The sequence below is a fragment of the Perna viridis genome, chromosome 4, assembly GCF_037379345.1.
Source record: "Perna viridis isolate PV_CMFRI_1.1 ecotype Kerala chromosome 4, ASM3737934v1, whole genome shotgun sequence".
NCBI lineage: Eukaryota > Metazoa > Mollusca > Bivalvia > Mytilida > Mytilidae > Perna > Perna viridis.
The window spans coordinates 19,044,445-19,055,354 of NC_142448.1; the positions used below are offsets into that span (position 1 = coordinate 19,044,445).

The 10,910-nt window shown below is 31.5% G+C and overlaps 1 pseudogene; it reads right to left on the bottom strand.

The window, feature by feature from the left end:
* Nucleotides 1-5,674: 5,674 nt before the first annotated feature.
* Nucleotides 5,675-7,498, bottom strand: LOC148619191 (uncharacterized; annotated as a pseudogene).
* Nucleotides 7,499-10,910: the final 3,412 nt, after the last annotated feature.

Sequence of the window (10,910 nt, forward strand, 5' to 3'; positions counted from 1 at the left end):
ACGAAACTAATATAAACATTTGAGTAACATTCTGTGTAAAAATAAGGCAATGAAAGGCACAATACATTCTCATTTTTTGTTTTTGTTTTGTTTTGTTTTGTTTGTTTTTGTTTGTTTTTTTGTTTGTTTGTTTGTGGTTGTTTTTTCCCCAATATATTCCATACTTTTAGAAAACAAGGGAAAAGTTATTTAACTTTATCCTAAAGCACCTTTGACGTAGATATTTTTGACTGCTTATATAAGGAAAAAGTGCAGGGAAATTTTTACGCCATTTCTCCATAGTGAATATCAGCTAAATTTGACCTATCAATATTTAAAAAAAGGCAAAGTTTACAAACACTTTGATGGTTATTTTAGGAGGTTATCAGATATACGTATTTGGGATACGCAATAAAGATTTCTTTTCTTGCATGTGCCTTCAATACCCACGTTGCCCAATTACTAGACGGAGAAGTATTCAATAAAGATACATTATTTTACCCATCGGTTTCGTTGTATTTCAAAACAGTATTGTAAAATATAATTTTTTCGTGATTTTTTTTCTCTATCTCTCACTTTTCACCTTTACAAATCTCGTCAAAAAAGGACTTTTAATCCATGTATTTTTTTCACCTCTCTCGTATATTATTTACTAATTTTGTTAATTACCATTGTGATAGATTTTATGTACTAATTTTATAAAGATTATGGATTCGACAAAGCAGACTTCGTCGGTAATAAAGGTATTAGGCCACACCAAAGATATTTCTTGTGCTTCGGATTTTTAAGACAAAAATAGTGGGGCGGCGAGCGAAATTTTTTTTGTTGAAAATTTGATGGAGCGAAAAATTTTTTTCCATCGCATTACTGTTTTTTAACTTCTAAAAAGGTGTATTCATTTAAAATGACGTGGTTGTCCAGTATCATGAGTATATGATGTATTTTTCCTGTCTATTCTATAGGTCAAATAAACTGATGTGGCAACCTCTAGATGTCTTATTTTCAGCCAGTTACTACAGAGATGGGATATTGTCACCTTGACATTTACTACATATTCGCATCAACCTTCACTTTCATGGAAAAAAATAGGGCAAAATGTTTCAAAATTTTATTGTGCAGACCATGAAAACAGCATATGTAGTTTTATTATAAAGGTTTTTTTTATATTCATTTTAATAAGAAAATCAATAATGTCATTGTATAACCTTTGGAGAGCTATCAGTTTATCATCTGAAGTGATTTTGTCCGGAACTTTCATAGCTTTGGCTGTACCCATCAAAATCTTGAAAGCATTTTTTTTTTGCCTGAATTTGAACAAGATGGAACAGGACTCTCCGCAGGACTCTCGGGTTTAGAAACGACAAATTTTACAAATTTCAACCTAAATTCTTCACAAACGGAGACGTTGCTGCCTAAATTGACGACAAGATTTGAAGATTTTATATCAGACACAGAACATCCAATTTCGATGTTTAGAAGGGTGTCGTCATTGCCAATACTTTTTTCGAATACGTCGCCAAAAGTCGTCGACTTCTTTACATTAAACAACGTATTTGGACGAATAGTCTTGCCTTTCTCCCAGACAGAAGTGGTAACGTTGACAGAATCATCCATGTCTCACTTTTAAACGTTGTTTTGGTGAAGTTTCCAACAGCAAAGTGCAAACAAAACGAACCGGAAATGATCACCGATAACTAAAACGCGGGAAAATGTCGGACCGGATTTTTTCCGGACGTTTTTTGGAAAAAAAAACGAAAATCGGAAAAATCGGAGTGGCGATTCCCTCGAACAAGACATTAATTTGGTGTGGCCTTATGTGCTAATATTTTTGTAATGATTAACAACATAAATTTAATGGTTTTATTCGGGTTTTATCAATTGATATGTTACAGTTTGTTTTTAGACAATCACATCTCATAACATAAAGGTTACAGACCGCCAATTCAACCAATGAGCATTTGGAACGTACGCAAAAATAGTCCTACGCAGAAATTACCCCTGTTCCTCATAGTGCTGTGAAAAAAGTTCTCATCTCATTTAAAAAATTTAAACAGTTTCTGAAAGGAAAAACATTTCTGTACATTTTATAGGTGGATTTTGCTTCTTGTGATGTGAAGCCTAATCTCCATAATGATTTCTAAATATACCCCTATCTTGTGAAAACACTGGGATTTCCCATGCTATTTATAGACACTTCACTTCCGGTGACCAGTACTGCACTGCAAGTCTGCTAACCCCACATGCCATTCTGAGGATTGTGAGCTGGCATATGTAGAATCATGCTGATATATAGTCCTCTGCAGGTTAAAGTTAAGGTAAAGTCCAGAGAAGCCATTGAATATTGTGAAATTAGCATAGAAGCCTATGGGAAGTGGAATTAGTGGTTTTTAGCCTAAAGATACTATAGTATTGAACACTTTTTCGCAGTTAATTGATGTATAAACGGTGGCGATGCCCTAACAAACTAACATAAAATACAATTTCAGATTTTATAGATGTATAAAAGGAGGAGATGCACTCATAAACTGAATAAAAATCCGAAAGTTTGTGAGTGTATCTTAATGATTCTTTAAAATTCAGACGCTACCAATGGTAAAGTTATTCATGGTCAAGAAAAACCCACCAAACAAACGATGCTTTTTTAGTCTACATATGCTATACTTTCACATAACAACAACCTTTTTCTGTATTCCGATTTGCACTTTTGAGAAAATCATACATTTATCTCCCATTAAAAGCAACCAAATGAAGACAAATCAAGAACGATAACTCTTGCAAAGTGCAAATTTCATATACAATCTATATAATTTTTATCTCAAAAGCGCAACAACCAAATGAAGTCTGCTTACGTGATCAGTTACTGTTTATGAACAAGAAATAAAATTGAACTTGGTGTGTTTTTGACATGCATGAATCACCTTCTGTCTGATTTTAGAAAGACTGCTACTTAAATATGATTTACAGTAGATGGTTATACTTCTTGTTTTGCCTTTATAACCATAAGACCCTCGTGATAATAAGTGTGGAATTGTTTATTTTCGTGAGAGGTGTGTATAAATATATTTTCTACAGTGCAATCATTTATTGAAAATATAGACCATTGTTTTTACAGATGGAATGTTGAGATAAAAGGAAAATTCTGTCGATAATACTTTTTCTGAAATAAATTAATCAAACAAAGTACATAGTAACAAGTATAAATTCAAAATATGAGCTTCGATAATTCTTTAATTTGTACTTATGCAGATGAGAACGGATCAACTCACAGAAGTGCTTTTAACTAATCACAAGGTAGTATTTCTAGATATGATGAGTACTGTTTATTAAGAACTGACCGCAACCAAAAAGTATTTAGTAAATCTGGATCCCAAATTAGTTCGTAAGAGCCCAATGTATAGAATGTTAATGCAGAAAACAAGTACTCAACAGAATATGATATAAATCTATAAAAGAAAGGAGTACAATAGAATCGTTTGCTGTTCCTAATTATTCCAACAAGAGTATATTTAAATCCAGTGTGTTTATTAGTTAAAGGTATACAAATGTTCTTTTAAACACTCGCGCTGGAAAAAAAACATAAAGTTGAAAAACAAGGGAATTTGATTTTTTACTGGATTTTAATGAGTGATGTTCCAAATTTAAGATAAAAGATTGGCGAATGACAAAATGTATTTTTATTTATTCAAAATAAGAGGAATAAAAATATTTTCAATTTCAAAATTATGTCTTTTAGACAAATAAGCAAAAAAATAACTTCTTAAAGTTTCATAAAATATAATTTGTCGTTGAATGTTTGTACAAACTATTGCATTTATTAAAATGAAATTGATAACAAATGAAAGAATAAAATCCACTGAATTGTAATGGCTATTTTTATTAGGTGTGCTTTGAATAACATAGAATGATGACTGAATCAATGTATCTATGTCTTGAGAAAGAAACAGCAAAATTATTATTTCCCTAAACTATACCCCAGTAATATGTTAATCGTTGTGTCTTTCTGTTAGTTTAACCATATGAATTTACTACCAATTAAAAGATTAAAGAAACCTCTTTGAATGATATAATTTTTATCACATAATAATAAGTTTGAAACACCTAATGGTTAGAAATTAACCAATTTCATTAATTTTCCCTGAGGCCATTACTGATAAATAACAGAAACATATGATTATTAAATACTAAGTAATTATTGATTTTTATAGGTAAATTTTGACGTTTTTATTGTTTTAGTGTTTTGTCGGTATTTTTACCATAACTTTGTCATTATCAATTTGTCAATTTTATAACTTGTATAACTGAAATCCTGCATACTTTTTCCCGCCCCCCCCCCCAGTATACATATGTCAAATGTAAATCTTATAAGCTTTAAGTATAACCAGTATAAAGACCAGGGAGGCACAGTTATTTTACACATTATACAGACTTAGTCCGAGTGACCAGTCCCTATAATATAAAGTCCCTGTTCAAAAGCATAAATATTGATTTTACAATTGTTTAGTCTTAATGATTGAAACATCTCATTAGTTTACAGTAGACAAAAAAAAATAATAAAATTCCCATATCGTCTTAGTGCTTATTTTACCTTTTTTCACCTGCACATTTAATTCACAGCTAAGGCAAAATGGGGACACACCTCTGATTTACATGTTTTAATCAAGACAATGCGTTTTGATGCATTGTTGCACATATTACTGTTTGACGCAATATATCTATGTATGATCTGTGCACTCAAATAAAGACATTAAAATTGTTTACGATTTTGATAGTAAAGACACGAGTTTAAACGGTTATTTAGAATTTCTGCCTTCATGATCTTTTAGGTCAGGGTTAAATATAATGTAGTTCACCAACTCTTTAATGTAATCGGTAATTAGAGCAATTAAGGTCGCTATGGCTGTACAGAATATAAGGACATCTTTAGTTTAGGTTACAGACCACCAATTCAACCAATGAGCATTTGGAACGTACGCAAAAATAGTCCTACGCAGAAATTACCCCTGTTCCTCATAGTGCTGTGAAAAAAGTTCTCATCTCATTTAAAAAATTTAAACAGTTTCTGAAAGGAAAAACATTTCTGTACATTTTATAGGTGGATTTTGCTTCTTGTGATGTGAAGCCTAATCTCCATAATGATTTCTAAATATACCCCTATCTTGTGAAAACACTGGGATTTCCCATGCTATTTATAGACACTTCACTTCCGGTGACCAGTACTGCACTGCAAGTCTGCTAACCCCACATGCCATTCTGAGGATTGTGAGCTGGCATATGTAGAATCATGCTGATATATAGTCCTCTGCAGGTTAAAGTTAAGGTAAAGTCCAGAGAAGCCATTGAATATTGTGAAATTAGCATAGAAGCCTATGGGAAGTGGAATTAGTGGTTTTTAGCCTTTAGGCCCGGTAGAAAGTACAGATGTGTCCATGATTTTTTCTATAATTCAACTTATTATTAAATATTTTGTCTGTGCTCGTTGTTACTGACTAGGTCATACTGGAAACCTACTGTACGTACCAGTTGTCCATTAATATATTTCGCAAACAAGTTCAATAGTTTATTTGAGTTTCACCACAATCATACATGGAATATAATGACCAATTAAAACAACATGCATATGTAATAAATAACAATCAGCATGAAATTTTCTATGTATTGTATGGTATGTGCCATTCTTGAAAGAATTATAGGAGACTGCAAAAGAATATTAATTCATATATACAACTTAAAAAATGTTACAAACTACTAATAAATGTTCATAATATATATAAAACTTTTAACAATATAAAATGCTGTTTCTTCGCGCTAAAATATTGTGGCGGGTTTTGACAACTACATTATAAACATTATCTTCGTTAAACAAATATATTTTTTTTCTTCATCAGATAATGCTGAAAAATTATTATTAAAATTTAATATATCGTTAATCATAGATTGTCTTAGTTCATCATGTTATTGACATTTTAGTCACACGTTTTTCATCTTCTAAAACATTACAATTAAATTAAAACAAACTCTTTCATTCAACTCTTTTCTCTCATATCGACCTGCCCCTATATTCAATGGGGCCACGCCACATCTGAATTTGACAAACTGATTTGTTCAACGTGTCATAGTTTTCCTTTCCTCTTTCGTCTACCCCGGACTTGACTTTTCATAAACAACTCGGCGGGTGTTTCTAGAAAAGCAAAGGATGCTTACCCTATCGGTGCACCTGGCCCATGCTCCCATTTTTAGTGGAGCCCGAGTTGCTCGTTTGCTTTTGTTACTGTGTGTATGATTTTAGTTACTTTATGTTCATTGTTGTGTATGTCTGTTTTCCATGTTTGGTCTTTATCCCTGGATTACTTTCTTTTGATTACCGCTATAACCTTGGTTCCCTTGGTTACTCTTTGACAAAAGCACTACGATAACGTGTATAAATATTGTTTAATAAATACTGTTCAGTATAATAACAAGATTAATATAATTTGTAAGTTCTTAACTTATTTCCTTGACCATAAGTAAATACTGTTGTACACAAGTCAGTATTAAACTTCTCAAACATCTTTCGTTCTAAATCACAAATTATACTTGTATGTACTATTTATTATACTTGTATAAACTATTCCTTCATCAATATTACAAAATCTTTCCATATCATGGCTTTTCAACATTTCCATTACTAGGAAACTCAAATTTTTAACCTTGTAATTACCATTTCTTACTGATCACTTTTAAAAAATCTTATAATTAATTATACTATGATGCATTTTTGTAAAAAAAAATATCCATTGTTTAACACTCCGTGGTTTCCATCCAATGTTACCCGCTACAGAGTCATTGAGAGTATATTTTCCAATTCCCATGTAAAATCTCATGGCTCTATTGTGAACAGCCGAGATGTATGAATAATCTCTAGTGCCCCATATGGATGACCCATAATTAACAACTGACCATACTAGCGAGTCAAATAGTTTTGTAAATACATTGTGCTGGAAACCACCGTCTGTTTTAGATTTAACAATAAGAAAGCCCTACGCCCGATTACCAGACTTGGCCTCAGCTTTTGCCATTAACTGATAATCTACAAATTCAGTTAAAAATAAACCAAGATACTGATAACTAGAAACAAAGTCAATATTTTCATTATTTATAGAAAACTAGAAATTTGATCTGTCTACAGACTGGTTTCTAAAATGTACTATCTTTGATTTACTAAGATTTACTTTTAAACTGTTATTATTACACCATGTACTAAGTACGTCTACTAATTTTTGCATATCAGCAGAATTTCCTACTATTAAAACAACATCGTCTGCATATAATAAAATAGATATATTTTCACCATCAATATCTATACCAACATTAAGTGCTTTTGCATGATCTATAAGATTATTGATAAAAATATTGAACATAACAGTTGATAGCATCCATTCCTGTTTCAAACCAGTGTTAACATCAAACCAATCAGTTGTTTATCCATTTAGTTTTACACAGTATCCTACATTTGAAAATATGGCTTTTAAGGCTATCATAAATTTTGTGCTTATACCTAATTCTTTTAACTGATCAAACAACAAAGACTTATCTATTGTGTCATATGCATTTCTAAAATCTATAAATGAAACAAAAGTGATATTTTACATTTTTTCCTTGTTTCAATAATTGATGTTGAAGTAGAAGTATGGTCTATTGTACTTCTTTTAATAAAAACATTCTGTCCATCATTTACTCTCTCCCTTTCATCTAACCAATCTACCATTCTATTATTTAAAACACTACAATAAAGTTTGTTTGCACATCGTGCTAATGTAATACCCCTGTAAGATAAAGGATCTCTTGGATCCGCTGTTGAGCACTTTAGTGTTGGAGTAACGATACCTGTATTCCACATATGTGGTATTTTGCCAGACTTAAAACATTGATCAAAAAGGTTTGTAAAAATACAAATTACAGCATAATCAATTACAGACATCAAATATTTCAATGAAAATGAAAAATAATCAAAGTACATTTTTTTTATCTACAACACTAGTAGTTTCCCGATGTCGTAAATCGACGAATACTGCATATCTTTATGACAATATAGAAATTTAAACGCTAAGTTAAAAATAAGTATATAATGATATTAGTAATATGACAAGTTGAAAAAGATGAAATATGCTATTTTTCCAAATTCATCTCCTGCAAAAAGTCCAAATTTAAACAATCTTCGGTTGATTTCTCGATCAGGAAGTTAAACAGGCCTTTGAATGGACATACTAAGCAAGGGACATTGAATAAAATCTCCATGAATTACTTAGCTTTTTTGTTGTTCTTCCAATGTTGACGCCATCACCTTTAACATAGAGTTATAGTTATGCCAATGTTTGTTTATTTGTTTTTTTGTTTTTTGTTTTGTTTTTTGGTTGTTTTTGTTTGTTTGTTTTTTGTTTGTTTTTGTTTTTATTTGTTTTTATTTGTTTTTTTTTTTTTTTGTTTTGTTTTGTTTTTTTTTTTTCATAGATAAATCTTCTTTGTTCAGGTCCTGTTAGAAAAAAATGGTAATAATCCTTTTTTAAAGATATTTCATATTTCATAATAATTCACTTTTGGGAGTCGGAAGACGTACCATTTTCAGACCTTTATATTTTATCTATCATCTGTCATATTGTCTCTCTTCATTGGATGCATATAGCCTTCGAAGACCCCCAAAATAAGTATCTTGTGAAAAGCTGGAACTGTTCACCTTTCCAAAACAACTGGGTTCATGCTGTTTACATGTATAATTATTTCTTCGGCTTTTGATCTTTTAATTTTCGCAGTTGTGTTTTTCACAGATTTCCCGTCATATATATATATAGCCTAGCTGGCCGTGTGGTCTAGGGCGCTGGACTTAGTGCAGGCGGTGTTGCCATAGATGTCACAGCGTATATATATATAAAACCAACCAATTTTATTGAAAATAAAAATAGTTTACGTTGTCGATTGCATAACTGACCCTGGGAGACCTGGCGATGAGGGTATCACCCCCACTTTTGAACTTGGGATTTTCGGTCATTTTAGTGTGTACTAAATTTAGACACACAAGTCCATGGACTTCAAATTTTAAAACAGCCGTACTTCGTACTTCAAATTTCATGGAATTTGGACTTTACCAAAAAGTAAAATTGTACTTGGGACTTCGCCCAAAACATGGAGTTTACCTTATACTTGAAAGCGGGGGGGAATACCCCTTTTAATTAATTCTAGGGTCACATGTAATGCGGTTGATAATACTTTTACGTAAATGAAAAAGTTGAAAGTTAATTTTACTTTTGAATTTTATTTCATATGTGACGTTGAACTAAATAAAATAGGACTGTAAACAACAAAGTATCAAAAAATATAATTCTGTATACTTTGTCAAATTTTAATGCAATCAGAATTCAGATCGCACTATCAATTAATGAAAATTAAGTGAAAAGGTCACGCTACTTGTGGCTCTGCATCAATTTGCCCCACCTCCACCCCTACCTATATCCGCCAAGATATGTTTTATTATTATTTATATGTTTAAGTGTGAATACTATCCAGTGTGGGCTGGCCGTTTTCTAGGTGCCACACCTTTCTGCATTATGACTTATCCTTGATAACAGGGAGCATCGGATGTAATGTACAAAACTGTTAATCTCCCTATTGTTATACATTTTTTATTTCTGCTATATTTTTCATCTTTCATCATTTAATAAATGATATTTGTTCGGGAAAAAGTTTTTGTCTTTTCATCCCTCGAATCTCAGAAACAAGCGGACTTGTTGCTATGGTTATGTTATAAAACGTTTTTGTGGTTCAATCATAAATATATTTTAATAATACACAATTTTTATGCAATCGTAATTGAGTAAATGTGTGTAGATCTTTATGAAAATGTACCACTAGGGCCATTGCACACACACACAAAAAAATGACGGAGATTGATTTAATGTGATTCAGGAGATCCTGCCTGAAACCACTGAGGAATTAACGTTTGGCTGGTAGTATCTTTGATTCTTGTTATTTTTTTCTCCTGTGACCAATTTTTAAGTGCAATCAAAATGCAGACCTGTATGAAGCTGGAACTTGTCCTCAGTTTATTTTTTTAGTTTAAACAAATTTTATTGCTAAAATTTACAGGCAATTGGATTTGACATAAGTTAAACCAACATACAAAGTTTATCTTTGCATTCATATCAAGCTGCACTCTACGATCCATTTGATTAAATATGTTCTTTAGGACAAGTGCAGAGCCTCTTGAAGTTTACATTTGATATAGTAGATATGTTTAATCAATTACTCGGTGTGGCTTTTCAAACAAAAAATTTTAGAACCATAGTAGCTGAGAACCATTATTACTAAATTAACAAGAGAAATAAGGTAATAATTTGGTGGTAATGAGTTGTCCTTAATATTTATGTTCAGTGCATTAATTTGATATGTTTTTACTTCTTTTCTTACCCATAGTTACTTTATTTTTTATCAATACTATGATTTAAAGAAGGCTGTACAATAAAGTTATTCCATTTCAATATTTACAATACTTATATTACTGGGTACATCACTTTTTACAATTTTGTCCTTTTAAAATTCACACTGCCTATGATAAGGTCAGGCATGTAGCTGCCGTTAGGCAAAAAAGCTTTTGCCTGCACTTAATTTGGCCAATTTTTTTTTTTTGGGAGATAAAATACATCCAGGAGAGGCATAAATGATGCTCTAAAACGCTATCTCCACTCATTCAAAGTGCTAATTTCACGTACAATCTATATAAATTTTATCTCAAAAGCGGAGCTCTCAAATGAAAAACTAAGACTGGTTATGTGATCTATAATGGCTTCTGAACAAGAATTAGAACTGAATTCAGTGGGTTTTTGACATACACAGATCACCTCCAGTTAGATTTTTATAAAGACAACTACTTAATTACTCGCATAAATTAAAGGAAACTGTAA